Genomic DNA, 12655 nt, shown 5'->3' with positions numbered 1-12655 from the left:
AGTCAAATGTTTTGTTTTAGTAGAAAATCTAGAATAAAAAACAAAACAAAAAATCTGGAACAAATACTGAAAATAAAATTAAACTGAACCAGAGCCAAAAAAGATGACAGAACTTTTATTTTACACATCCGCAGTAAGCATTTTTATCTTGTACACTTACAGCATACTTGTGCGCATACATTCTTTTGTTTAGTTCTCTTGTTGTTTGTCCCACATAAAATGCAGTACATGACATACAAGCAATCAAATAAACAACAAATCTTGATTTGCACATATATCTACCTTTGATATGCACCCATGCCGTACCCACTTTGATGTCTTTAACCTCAGTCAACAGCAAATCACATAAGTTGCACATTAAAAATATGTACATTCCCGGATTACTACATTTTGACACTTTGCTGCTTAACTTACTCTGAAATAATTTTTTTTTAAATTTTTACCTTTTTTCTGCACAAAAACTGGGGCATCTCTCACCTTTTGACCCACTTCAGTACTGTTCTTTAAAAAATTCCAATTATCTTTTATAATATTTTTTATAGTATGTGCATCAATGCTGTTAGTAACTTGCATAGAAGTTTTAAAATATTTTGTGTCATTCTTTCTTGCTATTGTTGCCCCATCACTCCTATTCTTAGCAATTTATTTGAAACAAACTTCTACATCATTTTTAGGGTACCCTCTGCTGATACATTTATCACACAAACACATACATTCCTTATCAAATGTATAATCTTCATCAGTCAGATGGTGTACCCTAGTCAGTTGACCTTTGACACTATTTGTTTTTTTTTTTGGGGGGTGCATGCGATCATAATGCAAAAATAATTGTTTTGAACCTCCTTCTTATAAATAGCTGTAACCAATTTGCCATTCACCTTAGAAATGCTGAGATCTAAAAATTAATAGTCACCTCATCATAAACAAAAGTAAATTTAAGGAAAGAACAAACATTATTAAGGTAACTCAAAAATTCTTCAAATAGTTTTGTGTCACCCCTCCAAATTAAACAAGCATCATCAATAAAATGCTTAAAAAATACAATATATCTCATATAAATACTTTCAAACACATGACACTTTTCCCATCCATGCATAAATAAAGGTCAACTGACTAGGGTACACCATCTGACTGAAGATCATACATTTGATAAGGAATGTATGAGTTTGTGTGATAAATTTATCAGCAAAGGGTACCCTAAAAATGATGTAGAAGTTTGTTTCAAAGAAATTGCTAAGAATAGGAGTGATGGGGCAACAATAGCAAGAAAAAATGATACAAAAGATTTTAAAATGTCTATGCAAGTTAATTGGAACTTTTTAAAGTGCAGTGCTGAAGTGGGTCAAAAGGTGGGAGATGCCCCAGTTTTTGTGCAGAAAAAAGGTAAAAGCTTTAAAATTTTATTTCGGAGTAAGTTAAGCAGCAATGTGTCAAAATGTAGTAATCCGAGAATGTACAAATGTCTAATGTGCAATTTATATGATTTGCTGTTGACTGAGATTAAAGACATCAAAGTGGGTATGGCATGGGTGCATATCAAAGGTAGATATATGCGCAAATCAAGATTTGTTGTTTATTTGATTGCTTGCATGCCATGTACTGCATTTTATGTGGGACGAACAACAAGAGAACTAAACAAAAGAATGTATGCGCACAAGTATGCTATAAGTGTACAAGATGATAAAAATGCTTTAAATAAGCATTATAAGGATAATAAGTGTAAAGTGGATTTTAAGTTTTGTGTTTTGGATGAAGTTTTGAATGTAGATAAAAAATTTGATGCAGAAGAAGAATTGAGTTGGAAAAAATATGAATGGCAAGTGAAAATGAATGCTTGCCATCCTCCTGGTTTGAAAGTTAGGAAGGCGTTTACTGCTTTCCTTAAAAGGAAAAAATTATGTCATGCGACCTCAGAGATCATGTGTATTTAATGATTGTGTTTTTTGCAACGCATCATACAGTCTGAAGAAGTCCTGGTTCAGTTTAATTTTATTTTTAGTAGAAAATCTGTTTGAGATTCTTCTTTTAGTATCCCATTTATGTCATTCAAGGCATTCTCCATGTCAGAAGTTTTGATTTGTTGCTGCTGTAACAGTTCTTTAAAGAAATCAGATTGTTTAAGCCAGTTTTCTCTAAGATTTTCTAAATTTTCCTGAAAGCCATACATTTTCAAGGATAATTCCTGAAGGAAAGATGGCACTAGCTGTAAATCCTTTCTCAAAGAAATGTCAGCATGATAATGCTTAGAATTGGTCATCTTCTATCTCCAAATAAACGTGACAGGAAAAATGTTATATAATTTCACAAAATCACGAATTGAAGAATCAAAAGTATTATCAGTTAAGGTGTAAAAGTTTTTGAAAAAAATTATTTTCCTGTATTTAACTCTAATTCTCTAAAAGAGGGATAATGTCAGTTTACCATTTTGTGTTATGAATGAGAGCGCACTCTTTGAACTCCTTCATCTCATCAACATTACCAAATGGCATGACAGGTACCTAACCAAAAATCGCACCTGTTTTCTGGAATAGGCTGCCCTTACCTATCAAGTAGAGTACTTCCTTAGCAACCTTTAAACCCAGTTTGGTTGACAAGATAAAAAAGTTGTTGCCTTCACTTGGCCATCTTAGCTCCACCCAATTAAAGGTTTCTTGGTCAAAATTGACACCCATTAGTTTTATAGCATGCATTTTACACATTAACAGTGATGAAAATTAACTAAAAAAAATATACTGCTAGTATCAGTTGTGCTTCCTTAAGATACACTATTTGTTTTAGGCTTTGTCTTCCCAGTTTGATCATATAGCCCTGAGCACTTCCCAGTGGATCCTTTTGTTATGCCAGCCTGTATGCTGAAGCAGGTAGGAACAAATGTTAAGTGCTCTACAACAGTCTTTGGCAGTGGTTGGGGGTATTCATATGCCTTAATCTCTTACTACTGAAGTTTGTCAGCTTCCTGCTGAAGAAGGGTCTCCAGTGCTAGATGTAAGCTATATGTTTCAACATGGCAGACCTTCATTGCAGTTCTACCCACTGCATAGCAGGTCTACAGAACTTCTGTAGGGCAATGCCAAAGCTAGTACCATGTGTCAATAAGTAGTGACCATGCAGTGGGTCTTTCCACCTTCCTTTTGTCAGGATGGGTAGGCCAACAATGAGCCACTCACTCTGACCTCTGACTCTGCTAAATACTCTTGTAACTCAAGCTCACTAGCCAAAACAGGTTTGCCAAAGCATTAATCAGGGCTAATGTATCCCCAGCATGGAGTAAAAATAGTGTAAAAATGATCTTAGTGGGTGTGCTAGCATTGTGGGTAGTATTATTGCAGCAATATCCTGAGTGGACTTATCCTTCTTCATGCAAAGTGCTACCCAAAACAATTACTATGAACAGTAATCACAGGTAACTCCAAAGGACCTGAGATTGATGGTCATCGATATGTAAAATATACAGACATTAAACATATTTCTAAAATTACTTATATGCCATCATACAAAATGTAAAACAGTGCCATGCTACTTTCCCTACCATATTCTGTATGGAATGTCCTCACTAACATTTCTAAATGCCAGTAATGCAATGAAGATGGATTGACATTTGTCTTACATCCTCTAACACGTTGCTCCCAGGACTGCTTTTGCTTCACTCGACCCTAGCTTTGCCTCTGATATATATATATATATATATATATATATATATATATATATATATATATATATATATATATATATATATATATATATATATGTGTGTGTGTGTGTGTGTATGTATGTGTGTGTGTGTGTGAGTGTATTTATGTAGTTCAAAGTTTTTTAGTAAGCTTATGGCCAAATGAACCCATCAAGAAGCTGTGGAAGACTAACAATGCCCCCCATTAAGTAGACTTTCTCCTCATATCCCTGGCAAAATTTTGCAATCACCTTATCTTGTCAACCAAACTGGGTTTAAAGGTTGCTAAGGAAGTACTCTACTTGATAGGTAAGGGCAGCCTATTCCAGAAAACAGGTATGCTTTTTGGTTAGGTATCTGTCATGCCATTTGGTAATGTTGATGAGATGAAGGAGTTCAAAGAGTGCGCTCTCATTCATAACACAAAATGGTAAACTGACATTATCCCTCAGTAGTCTATATTACAATGAACAGAGGGACAGGCTTTATAATCTATGAGAAGCGAAGGGTACTGAGGCTTTGAGAGTATTTTGGTGAGGAAACATTGAACTGGTTTAGGTGCTTATTAAGGTGCATGCTGAAGGGTGCATTATATTACATGATGGGCTTAATAAATAATGAATAAAGTAGGAATATAACTTCTTTGGATCTCCATGAAATACCACAAAGGATAAGTTTTGCAAGGTAGAAGGATTTTTTTTCTACCTTAGAGAAGTCGTTGAAGAGTCTGTTATCAACATCTTTACCAAAGTCCCTGATTACTGTGACAAATACAAATAGAATGTTATCTATATGATAAGCAGTAGTAATGATCAATTTTACCAAAGAAAGCTGCTCTGCATTTCCTGGTTTTGTGGGCAAGTCGAAGATCAATACACCAAGAACTTGTTTGGACCAGCTCTAATACGAATATCAGAACAGGATTTGCAAAGCACTGATAATTTGTATACATCAGCAAACTTGGTTAACCACAGTCTCTTGGTATTGGCTTATATGTCACATCAATATATATCAAAAAGTAGAGGACCCAGGACAGAGTACTGTGGAACACCACTGGTAATATTTTTCTCTATAGAGCAAATACTTTCAACCTTAACAATATAGGTTGTCTCAAACAGCCAGTTACCAACCTAGTGAACTATGTGTAATGTTGAGTTGGTTAGGTTTGCCAATAATGCCAGCATGGGGATAATGCCAAAGGCCTTGGCCAGGCCCATATAAATAGTGTGGGCTGTATGTTTTTTTTTTCTGTTGTCTCGGGTCCCCTTTCAAAGAGCTCAACCAGTAAGGCATGGCCAAGATGGTGACTAGTCAGCAGCATTTCTTTTTTACTCTGCTATTCAAGACATATTTCTGACAGAAATTTGAATTAAAAATCAAATTATATATTGCATCTCAAGAGGTTTCAGCTTTAAACATACTGAACCAGTATTTTTTCTAAAAAAATTCTTACTATTATCTTTCCTGTCAAAATTAAATTGAAAGGATTACAAAGACATCTTGAAATGAGTTACTCAAAGTCAAATTCTCAAGACCAGTATATTAAAAAAGAATTGCAATCTCTTCTTGTCAATATACAAGCACTTTCAATCAAAATGGACAAAATGGATAATAAATTGGATAATTTTAAGGAAAATTTTAAAAAGCAAATGGAACAAATACATGAGATGATTAAACAGCAAAAAGCTCAAATATCAGGAATAGAAGATGCCTTAAATGATATAGAGAGAAGAATGTCAGAGGGAGAAAAAACACATAGAATTTCTGTTCAAACAAAGTAATTCATTATCAAGTCAAATTAATGGCTTAGAAAATAGATTGAGAAGAAATAATATTAGAATCTTCAGTTTTCCAGAGGTACTAGAAGGTAATAATTTCTTAACTTCCTGGTTACCAAAAATGCTGAACCTTGCCAGAATCAATGTCCTTTGGCACTGAAGGCGCTCTCAGATCAATAGTGGTTCCTTCACTGAAGAAAAATGCTCCACCAAGGTCAGTCATTGTTAGATTTCTATCTTGCCAGGATAAAAAAAAAAAATTAAAGACTGCCTGGTCAAGTTCTCCTACAGAAGTTAATGACAGTACAAATACATTTGATAATGACTACTCCACTTCAGTTATTTCCAAAAGGAAAGAATTTCTTACATTAATTAAAGAATTCAAGAAGAATCAAATTAAAGTACTGTTGTTTCTTGCAAGACTGAAAATATTTCTTTTGGATAGTACAAAAACGGTTGATAATCTTGAGACTGCTATAACTTTTATTTAGAAAAACAAAATTTTGGATCAATTAGAAGAAATTGAGTAGAATACAATTTCCTTGAATAGACAAGCAGAGAGAATTTGGTGGAAAAATAGTGAAAAAAAGAAAACGTTAAAAGATAAGTCACTCTAATAAATATTACATTAATATTGTCTTTATACATTCCTCATTGCAGTTATTCAATACAATTTAGGACTGAAGAAAAATATAATATATGTTCACGTTATTAATATAAATGGAAGAAACATTTATGAAAATTTCTCATTTTAGAGAGGTAAATAAGTTCAGGTTTTATTTATGTTCAATAGTTATTCCCTTTTTTCCTTCTCTTTACAAAATCCCAATAGTTGGTGTTTAATAAGGAACTATTAGTCAGATTACAATAACTGCTATTTTAATTCAATGCACAGCACCGTTATTTAATAGTGGCAAAAAATATACATAATAATAATAGAAAAGTTGTTTAAACTATCATTTCCTATCCCTTTCAATTAAAACCTTCTACAAGCAAGCACAAAATACTGCCGAACAGTTGCTATGGTAATAATAAAACACTGGAATGTTAAATGGCAATTAAAGTTTTATTTATCTTGCTTATGTTTAATTTCAACATTTGTGCATTATTTGTGCAATATGATAGGGAGGATGTTTTATTCAGTTTTTTTGGTCTGCTTGTCTGGTGAGGTTCAATGTAATGAGCTTTGTTGTTATATTGCTTTCATCACCTCTTATGAGAATAGATGTGCAGGATCCCAATGCGTAAGGGAATACAAATAAACTCTGTGGACTTAAGCATCTGTGGTAGGTGTTTAGTGTCTATGCATTGATAAGCTTAGGAGCTTGACTAATTATTTTCTTTGTCTCTCCCTTGTTACTTGTTTTTTTTTTCTTGTTTTGTTTTGGGCTTCCCTTTGGTCAAAGGCAAAGTTTGATTTCTTGTGGGACAGGTGAGAGATGTGGTGGCTGATGTTTTTGGTTGGCCTGCTTGGGATGCATTTTGGTAAAATTGTAGGGTGGGAATTGTTGGGTGTTTCACCACTCTGGCTGTGTGAGGACAGTGTGTGCAAGCATAAATTAGGTTAAAAAAGAAGAAAAATCAGTAAATGTGTTCCTTCCCTATTTCCTGCTGTACACATGAGCTAAATCAGGTGTTGGGTTCCACAGATACCCTCTTGTGATGTAAATGCATACTTTAAGTCATTTTAAATGACTCTCACCAGATAAGATAAATCTTTAAAAGCGTATGCACATATTTGATGGACATAGATGGAATCTTTCTAGCTAGCAATTATTTAATGAATACAGTGGATATAAATATATAAGTAAAAAAATGGTATAGTAAAACTTGCAAATATTTAAGAGTAAATGATTACAATAATGAATGTATTTGTCACTATTCTTGAGGTATACAATAAGAAATTCATGGTGCATACACAGTCATTTTGTATTAATGCTGTGTTCAAATATTTATGAAGTTGGTTCTCTGCCAGAGTGCTTCTAATAGTAATTCCCAATAGCGAGACTATACATCTTTACTTTAAAGAACATTCATTTATGGGCAATTATTTTATACATAGAAAAATAATATGTCACATGATTCTACACCAACTTATATATACTAAAGAATTTTACTTTCAGATTAGTTGTGTATATCAGACAGAAAATTATTCACTACAAATATAAATGTTATTTGAAATAGGTGAGCTGACATTGTTGATCTATCATTATCATCTTATATCATCTTATAATTAATTAACCAGGCAGATAAGATGAAATCTATGGAAATACTGCTGAATAATTTACATAAAATTTGTACATTGATCACATTTAAATAATGCCAAACTGACCTTTCCCATACATGTTCCACATCAGGACTAGCCAGTTGGTAGTATGAAATTTGGCTCTAGGTGATTTGGTCACTGTTGATGTGATGTGAAATTCTGATCCCGGGTACAAAATATATATATATATATATATATATATATATATATATATATATATATATATATATATATATATATAAAATCAATGTCACATTGTCAAACTCTTAATTTAACAAATACCTAATCATCAAACCCTAATTGTCGAACTACCTATTCAGTGAGTGACCTAATGATTGATGTGGAATTCATTGAAAGATTTTACTTAGTCAACACCATGAAAGGTAAACTTTTTTTATGTTTTGGCAGGGTGGCTGCACCACCCACACTGCCTGCAAATTAAATATACCAACTCCAAAATCACACTACAGTGAAGTAATGGGTAAATCACAGTCAGTTGGCATGTCAATCACATAATATTTTTTCAGGATGACCAAGTAAAATCTTTCGATGAACTCCACTTTGATGTTTAGGTTGTTTGCTGAATAGCTAGTTCGACAATTAGGTATTTGATAAATTAAGATGTGATATAGACCTGTATATATATATATATATATATATATATATATATATATATATATATATATGTGTGTGTGTGTGTATACGGATCTACTTTAAAGGAGTGAATACCTACTTACCCAAATCCGAAATGAATGAGACAACATCACCGAACTTGCAAAACACGGGCACCACAAATTATCAAAATGTTTTACAGGGAAAATGAACAGTCTGCCAACATTATACAAAACGCACAAAGCATTATGTCAAACACACCCAGTTGGGGAGCTACATCTCCCCACCCCCAATGTGGGGGGCTGTGCCCCCCCACTCCCCTAACTAAGCATAGCAACATTGGGATCACACTACAGTGGGAAAAAGGCAAATTTTCCAATGTTGTCCAACTATTCATTGGCAATACTACTATTGGTACCATTAATGCACATTATAGTAGCCCTGGTGGTTAGTGCTTGCCACCACCCCCAAATCCCTGTACTGTTGCAGACACCATCAAGACACATGTGTAGTATCCCTGGTGGCTAGTGCTTTCCCCATCCCCCATTTCCCATACTGCTATTGGTGCCATTAAGGCACACTGTAGTATCCTGGTGGTTAGTGCTTCTCCCCATTCCCCCCAATACCTGTACTGCTGTTGGCACTATTAATACACATGTGTGGTACCTCTGCTGGCTAGTCCTACTCCCCTGGTCCTCAAACTGCTTTTAGTGCCATTAAGACATTCAGGTTTAGATTTATCCCTGGTCACTTTGATGAACCAGGCACCAACTGTAATGTGGTAAGGATGGTCATGCTGTTCTTCATGTCTGAGCGATTTCCATAATCATTCAGCATTAAATGCCTTACTAGATGCAGTTCTAGAAGAGAGAGAGAGAGAGAGAGTGTGCAAGGGTAATTAACACACACCTCTCCCCTGGACTGCTTCATTAGAATACAGCACAGCTGCAAAGCCAGCCCTAAAGGTATACTATGAGCTCTCCATGTATAAACTCAGCGTAATGAAGCACATAAAATGCTTTTACGTTATCTACAGGTCATTAAGTATAATATGTTGTCTTGCTCATATGGTGATGTTAGTTAAATTGAAGATTAGAAGCAGTTTCAAAAAAAGCATAATCACTGTTTATCTGTTTATCATAATAATTGCAGACCCCGTTTTATGCCCTTCCCCCATTTCCTTGGTTATACATGGCTATATTCTCTCTTACTTGAAAGACTTCATGTAAATGTAATCTTATCCTAAGGACAGTACTGTTACAGAAACAATTTAACCTCAAAATTGAAATAGTAATGCCCGTCACACAATTCAACAAACAGTGATAAGTAATAATGTGCAAAAGAAAATATTTCTTAGAGATGGCATACGATACCGATGGTCTTTGGCTCACACCTGTGCTTCAGGAGGCCAGATCGAAGGTAGAAGCATCATTACATAAATCAGTTATAGGATAAACTATGTACCTATTATGAGTCATATACTATTATCCACCAGTCAACAGGGAAATCATGCTATACACAATGATAGCACACCTTGAAACTATAAGTAAAAATATATAAGCAAAAACATTGAAGATCTAAAAATATATACTTGTTAACTCTTTTACCAAATCCTTCTTCCATTTACAAAACAAATACCTCCCCAAACTCTTTAGACTACTTAAGGATCTACAAAATGAGTGGTTCATCAAAGAACTAAAAGCCATTTAAAAAGTAAAAAGTAAAAGATAAAACCTGGATACTTAACAATAGCTCATCCCTTCCACTAAAAAGGCAAATGTTCATTCTACTTAGGAATTCAACAAAAAAAGGTACAAGAAGACACAAGGTCATCTTCTTAAGGGCAAAACAAAATTCACTCTAAAATACTCAGAAAATATACTCAGACTTAATAAACCAGATAACAGCCTGACATCCCTTTAAACACTCTGTAACAAAAGGTACAGCCTTCTCATCACCTGGAGTTATCCCCCAGGACATTACAAATGCATTCTCCTCACTTCCACTCACCTGCTTAATGGTCATAAATACTAACAATTTCATACTTCCTTCGCACACCTATTTCTTTTTCCATTTAAGTAGATTAAGTAAAAGATATTAATGCTCACACCGACAAAATTACTACTAATTTCCCCATCACTGCAGATGGCCTCCACCATTGGTTCATTGCATTTTATCAGGATGACACTATCCAGCTTCTTACACACCTCTACATGCCATGCCTGAGTAAAGATTTATACCACATCAATGGAAAATGACCATAGTTAAACCTGTTCTCTAACCCCCAGTTTCTCAAAGCAAATGATTTTTGGTCAGCCCCTATTCTAGCAAATTTTGGTAAAATATTTGAAAAGCTAATATACAACCAGCTCCATCAATACCTTCAATCCTACAGAATTCTTTATTTGCACCGACATTGCTTTTGGTCAAGGTGAGCACCTGGAATTGTGAACTATAGCACAGAACATACAGCATAATCGATTCTCAGGACAAACCAATAATGTTGAACAACCTAAAGTTTAAAAAGCTGCATTTACAAGAACTGTAATAGAACCCTCCAGCAAATCCAGAATTCAATGAAAGAAATGAAATTGAAGTAAGTAAACAGATGCAATTAAATTAAATGTTTCCTATTCTTCTTCTTTCAGTTTTTCCCGGTTAGGGGTCGCCATAGCAGATCACCTGTCTGCTCATGATTGGCAGCGGAGTTTTATTGTGTCGAGTTACCAGCCCGGCGCCCAACCTTCCACAGAAGGCACACACATGCACGCACTCACACCTAGGGCCAATTTAGAGTGTCCAATCCACCTACAGCATGTCTTTGGGATGTGGGCGGAAAACAGAGTCCCTGCAGGAAACCCACGCGACCACAGGGAGGACATGCAGACTCCGCACAGAAGGCACCCCAGCGAGGATTGAACTGGAGAACCTGTTGTTGTGAGGTGGCAACGCTAACTGCTGCACCACCACAGCTGCCCAAATTAAATGTTTTCTATAAAAGAAGATAAAAACAAAAAAAGTTAACAGCTGAGATGATAGTTACACTCATTAAAATGAATCCCCCATATTCTCCCTCTTGTCAAATAATAGAACCTGTTCAATGGAAATGAAAGGGATAAAAGTAAAAGTGTTCAATACATGAGATTGACAGGTCAGGCTGTTTCACCAAGGATGGCTTGAATTTCTCTCATGAAGACTAAGGCCTTTTCCTGTCCTCATAATAATAATTTTCGAAGGCATGGCTCATCTCTTGGATATTTCACCCTAGTAATTTCTAATCACACTTATATTAAATGAAACACGACAAATGCCCCATGACATTACCAGACAGCATTTAATTTGTATATTAAATGACACTGCTCAACTCTAGGAGACTAAACCAAAAAAAAAAAAAAGACTCAAATCTTGATGTCTTCCTGACAATCAAACACATACAGATACATGTAGTTACTGAAAACTGGTTTCAGTGTGCTGATAGTAATACCCCCTTCATTCCAGGGTACTGTGCCAATCATTGTTCAGACCACCTCAGAGTGGGGGGATATTCATATGTATCCTCTCCCCCATTATCTTTCGCCAAGTCCTTCATCTAACTGATTTGGAACTCTAGTACTTCATACATTAAGTAAAGCCAGTTATCAACAACAGTAGCTCCACACAAAGTTGCTGACAATAATTTTTATCTCAGTAAACTTGATTATGTGTCTGTTAATCCCAATAAAGTAATCCTGAGTAAGTCTAATTATATGTTCCTTAACTGGAAATCTTATGCAACAAATAGTAAATAAGCCCAGTGGTTCCTCAGTATTTTTCCAGTACTAATGACCTAGATCAACTAGTTCAAGTTCCCACCAGAGGTGACACCACATTTGCCATCATTCTTACAGATATTAAAACTAAAAAAAATGATGCAAGTGCCACTAATGGTCATATCAGAAACTCAAAAGAAACACACACACACACACACACACACACACACACACACACACACACACACACACACACGAGCGCACACACACACACACACACACACAGCCAGAATAGTTAGGATAACAGAGCTCCAAAACATTTTACATTGAGTGCTTTTGCTCTTTTATTATACCAAGAACGTAATCAGGACAAACATTCTTTGACATGACCTTACTGTTTAAATGCATTCAAAATCACATGACTAATTACCAGTCTTAAGGAACAAGTACAAAATAGTGTATAATAAAATAAAATAAAATAAAACTAAATGTGATGCATGTAAATATCAATGTTAGAATACTACATACTTATAGTTATACCTCTCAACTGTCTGGATTTTTGCAGAATATCCAGATTTTT

General features: G+C 34.9%; 1 protein-coding gene across 1 annotated transcript in view; it reads right to left on the bottom strand.

Moving 5' to 3' along the window:
* LOC122793005 (potassium voltage-gated channel subfamily H member 8-like) overlaps positions 1-12655 on the bottom strand; it is a 3945365-nt gene that overhangs the window by 515016 nt on the left and 3417694 nt on the right. The gene's annotated exons all lie outside the window — the stretch shown is intronic.

Source organism: Protopterus annectens, chromosome 2.part0 (genome assembly GCF_019279795.1).
Source record: "Protopterus annectens isolate FY-2018-M chromosome 2.part0, PAN1.0, whole genome shotgun sequence".
NCBI classification, from domain to species: Eukaryota; Metazoa; Chordata; order Ceratodontiformes; family Protopteridae; genus Protopterus; species Protopterus annectens.
The sequence above is the reverse complement of the archived record's forward strand: the minus strand, read 5'-3'. Positions and strand labels throughout refer to the sequence as shown.